At 38.0% G+C, this 5463-nt stretch overlaps 1 pseudogene; it reads left to right on the forward strand.

Moving 5' to 3' along the window:
* Positions 1-216: 216 nt before the first annotated feature.
* Gm30341 lies at positions 217-545 on the forward strand (annotated as a pseudogene).
* Positions 546-5463: the final 4918 nt, after the last annotated feature.

A 5463-nucleotide genomic window follows, 5' to 3' on the forward strand; every position in this document is an offset into this window, starting at 1 on the left:
GTTTTGTTCCTCCAGAGGAAGGTAGGGGCCCTGTTTATCATTTCACTGGGTTTGTCTAAGGTAGAGACACAGTGTGAGAGTGCAAGTGGAAAGGCAACCAGCAGTTATGTGAAATAAGTCCTCCTGTCATCTCTTTCCTGCTCAGTCCCTGCGGTTGAGGCAGGGATAGCTGCCGCTATGTCTCTCATTTTCATTGCAGATATTTCTACTGCAAAGATGGCCAACATACCTAAAACCTGAAAGACTTTCTGTAAGAAATGTGGCAAGCATCAGCCTCACAAAGTGATTCAGTATAAGGGCAAGGAGTCCCTGTATGTCCAAGGAAATCGGCACTATGAATGCAAGCAGTGGGCAGGCAAAGCCAACTTTTTGAAAGAAGGCCAAAGCCACAAAGAAGATTATGCTTATGCTTGAGTGTGTTGTGCAGATCCAAGAGGATGCTGGTCCTTAAGAGATGAAAGCAGTTCGAACTGGAAGGCAACAAGAAGAGAAAGAGCCAAGTGATCCAGTTCTCAAACTTGTTTTCTCTGAGAGGAAAATACTGAAGCAGTAGAAAAGCATGACCTGCTAGAGAATAGAGTTATGGCTATTGATGTTTTGATCTTGACATGTGTGAATAATACAATCACAAAAAACAGTCAGCTAGGTTGAAGACTAGCATTGTTAAGAGGTATCCAGCCTTTCAATATTGTGATAGAATGTCATCTTCAAACATGTTATACTTCATTCTTGGTCTCTTGGAATACATGTAGCCTCTAGATCATGTTAGACAAACCTGATCATGACTTTTTAAATCTCATGCGTGTACAAGCATAAAAGCTACATTTTCAACACACCATAGACTTACCCATGTTTAAAAACTAGTTAGTATGAATCAGGTCAAATCAATCATGTTCACTGAGTGATATCCTAGATGAAACACAGCAAATGATTAAATCATTTTCAAGTATTTGAAAAAAAAATGAACAGTTAAGAAGACTTTCATACACCTGGTTCTGTTACTCTCTACTTAGGTCCTTTTCCTTTCAAATTGCTCATCTGTTCATATAGCACTTCATATCCTATCACTTGAAAGGCCTATCACTCAAGTATGCAAAACTCTTTGACAGGGCATCAATAAAGGTTCATAGAAGAGATAAAGTTTGAGATGGGCTACAGGCTCCTTATGATAAAGGGAAAACAGAGGAGAAATTGATCTTCCAATGGCACTGTGGGAAAATACAGAAGATCTAAATGATTTGTCAATAATCATCTCACCTCCCAGGACCATTTTATTCTCCTTAAGCAGTCAAGTTGCAGTATCACAGCGAAATTAAATCACCAGACTCTCCCACAAAATGAGCTGGTGTGTCATAACAACCAAGAACATGTTTAACAGCATTCCAATTTTGCTAATATAACAATACAAATTTGCACTGATATTTCTTTTTTCATATTTCACCTTCCATAATTTTAGCTAGCTGTAGTTAGCTGATCTGGAATTACAAGGGAAAATTATAGAATTATACAATTTGTAAGTTTGAAATTATTCATGATCTGAGTAACATGATAAACCCTCAAGCTGTCCCACTTAGAACTTGGTTCTACTTGTCTAGAACATCTGCACTGTACATAATACCCACTTACTAGTTAGTAGCCCTCCCCACTTTCAACTGTCACATTATCTCAGTATCACCTGCTTGCATTAACAAAAAATACCCTTATTTTACTTAACAATAGCCCCAAATCACATTATTAAAATTACCCTATTATATTGTCAGTTATAATAATTTTCTACTAAACCTAACATAAGTTTTATCATATATCAGTATATAAACAGTATAAATAGCATTAAGTGCCATCTGAAGTTTTATATATCTATTGGGAAAGATAGAATACAGAGCCTTTACAGATATGCAAAGACTATTATGAATCTTTTTTATTTTAAAGAGAGAAAGATAGATGAGTGAGGAGAGGTTATCAAACGTGTGACAACCTTCTGATGACTCTCAAATTTGTTAAAACACACCAAAAAATTTGGCAACTGAAAACACATGGTGGGATTTCTTTTGGAAGCAGGTAATGAGTCAAGTTCCACATCCTGAATGGGCCTCATGTGTATCAAGGATGCAGGAGCAACTAACTTCCACGCCACACTGTATAAAGGGCCTTGGTTAGGTTGCCTTGGTTACTGTAACAAACTGAGTGGCTCAAAACACCAAATCAGTTCTCTCATACTTAAAGTCCAGAAATGCAAACTTGAGATGACAGCAGGACCACTTTCCATACAACTGTTCTAGAGAAAATTCTTTGTCTCATGTAGCTTCTCCAGGTCGATGATGACCCTTGGAATCCTTGACTTGAACCTACACCATTCAAACTTCTGCAATGTGTCTCAGTTCTTTCTCTCTCCTTAAAAGAACACCAAGCATGTAGGAGTCCCCAATCCAATATGACCTCATTTGATTTTGTAAACCCTAAAGTCATATTTACAGGGAGCAGAGGTTAAGAATAGAATATATACTTTTGAATGATACACGTCAAAACACAGAGGATAATTTATCCTCAGGTATTTTGTGTGTTTTTCACTGTCTCCAAGAAGCTAAAAGCAACCATGTAATTATGTTGTTATAGTTAACTATAATTACAGAAGAGAATTCATCTTCACCTGATTTTTCCACACCAGAGCTTTTGACTTCTTTGTTCAGCCAATGGGGCAGTGTTATTAAAGTTCTGTATCCTCGTACCTGCCCTGTCTTGACAGTATGATAGAGCATCATTTGGTACAGGGGAAATGTCTCAGGGAAGACTCAGCACTCATAGGCACAGCACCAACACAGGACTTTGGTACATACAGTGGCTTTCTCAGTCTTGGTTTCTCACTGCTTCTTCTCTCTTTCATATGCACAAAGTTTAAGTTTATGAAATCCAAGGCCAGTGGTGCTTTCTTCTTCTTGGAGAGTCTAAAAATTGCCTCATTATTTTGCAAATCCATCATCCACCATGGCGGATCTGACTTTTATAGTTCAGTGGTGATTATTCTTAATCTTAACCAAGGCCTTCACAGAACTTCACATCATGTACTTCTGGATAGGTTTAGACTCTGCCTTTTATCGTCACTGTAATTTCTTTCATTTTCACTTTCTGGCTTTGGAAGAGTCTGATAATTCTGAGTGATGCCAATGTCCCTTTCTTTCTATGTTTGTTACTGATACTCTTTGCTTATCTATTTCTCTTGCAGTTTTATTTAACCTAGGCTGGAACATTCTCCCTTTGTGTGCACTTTCTGTCTTGTGCAGTTACCTATCTATCTATCTATCTATCTATCTATCTATCTATCTATCTACCTTTGTGTGGATGTGCATTGATGTGTGTTGATGGATGTGGATATGTGTGTATATGTATGTGCTGTGTGTTCATCAGTCTTAATATTCCAGCCAAGAAATTATTTGTCTTATTAACAATTCCATAGGAGTTTATCTATGTTCACTTAGTCTTCAGTGAGGAAATACATCATAGTGACTGGAATATGTAACCTCTGACCTCTGAGGACAGAACGAGATAATTGGCATCTACATTTGACAACCAACTTAAACAGCAAGTCAAGATGGCAGGAAATATGGTTTGTGTGCATTTTACCTATAGGTCAAGTAAGTAGGGTCTGATGGTCATAGAAATGTCCTACTAAATACTCCTGCACCCTATAGTGTTTGATGGGGTCTGACATCTATGGAAATGTCCTTCTAGATGCCCCTGCACTCTATAGTGTCTGTCCATAGTGGTGTTTACAATACAATATCCACGGCATTATAATTTCTGCAAGTAGATGCCCAGGCATCTCGTCATCACAGCTCTGGATAGTCACTTAGCAAATATAGTTAGTTAAAGAACAAAAGTTAGGTTAATCTGCTATTTCCATAATAGCAAAGAAAAGATTAATGAATTTCACAAAACAGGTTTCTTCTTCAGTTTAGAAAATGAGAAGTTCAAACAGCAGTCCTAATCTATGGCATTCTAATGCAGAAAAGCTGCCAGTGGGGTGTATAACTACAACACCCTACACACTGCAGCCACCTGCAGTGAAATACCAAAGGAAGTCACAATTTACTTCATAAAAGCTAAAGTTCATTAAATATTAGTGTAATTTAATGTTTTCCAGATTAATTTGAGATTAATTTACATCCAGGCATTTGTACAGCCCAAGCAATATCTCTCTTTTCTGTCATCTCTATCATCCCACAGACAGCAGAAAGGGGGAAATGCACTGTCAAGAAGGACCATGATAGAGTAAGTAGGGAGCGATTTAATTAAATGACATTACATTATCATTTCTTAAGAGTTAAAAAAAATAAAGCATAAATTTGCCAACAGATAGAGCTGTGTGCATATCAAGAAGCCCAGCCAAAACAAACTTCACAGATCTTTGATTACATATTGTTTACTTAAAAACAAAAACCTTTAGAGGTCTGGAAAAGTGGTGCTTACATCCAGCCAGGACTGCAGTGCTGCTGCTAAGTTTACTCTTTCCTTCTAACCTGTGAGGAATGTATATTCTTGCCCAAACAGCCTTTAATTCTTAATTCATTCTCAGATACAACAATTATTCATCGATATTCAGCATGCCTCTCTCTCTTCTTTTGCACAGTTGTCATTACAGCATTCTAGAATTTTAGAACTCATAGGAACTGGAGGGAAGCGTCTAACCCCACATGAACTTTTACTCAAATGATATCTTACATGCACATCGGAAAACAGGTCTAAGCATAGCTGCTTTGATGGTATGTGTAGAATCTGAGCCTTGTCCCACATGTCTTCATCCCAAAAGATTATGTCCAAGTATTGTGCATCATTTCCAGAGTGCTGCAAATACAATTCCATGCTACAATTTAATGCAACCTCCCCATGTTTCACAGGACAAACTAAGACTAGCAAACCTAACAGACTAGTCCAGTTCTACCAAGAAACTAAAAAAAGTGACTGAGAACTGCCCTCTGCCCTCTACACTCTCTTTCATCTTCCTTGGGCACCTGTGGCGCTCAGAATCACAGCTGAACTAACTGGTCAGGCCAGACAAAGGTGCTGACCAGGATGTGGACCTAAACAATGCCCTTTGATCAGGTCTGAAGCTATCCTTGAGGAGACCACCTGCTGGTAAATCTTCTATTATTGCTACCTTCTTAAAATAGTTCTTAAAAATTTTGAAGCTTGCATAGGGTTCCATAGGGCTTGAGAGATGGCTCAGGGGTCAGAAGCATTTGCTGCTCTTGCAGAGACCCTACATTCTGTTCCCAGCACCCACTAGGTGGCTCACTACCTTCTATTACTTTAGGAGATAAAATGTCCTCTCTTGACCTCCAGGGCTACCAGGTACACAATTATGCAACAGATAAAAACACTCATACACATAAAAAAATTCAAAAAGAAAATATAAAGGTTTCCTTATCACACCTCATAAATCTTATATAATAATATAATAATTTCAAT

This window comes from Mus musculus, chromosome 3 (assembly GCF_000001635.26).
Source record: "Mus musculus strain C57BL/6J chromosome 3, GRCm38.p6 C57BL/6J".
Classification (NCBI taxonomy): domain Eukaryota; kingdom Metazoa; phylum Chordata; class Mammalia; order Rodentia; family Muridae; genus Mus; species Mus musculus.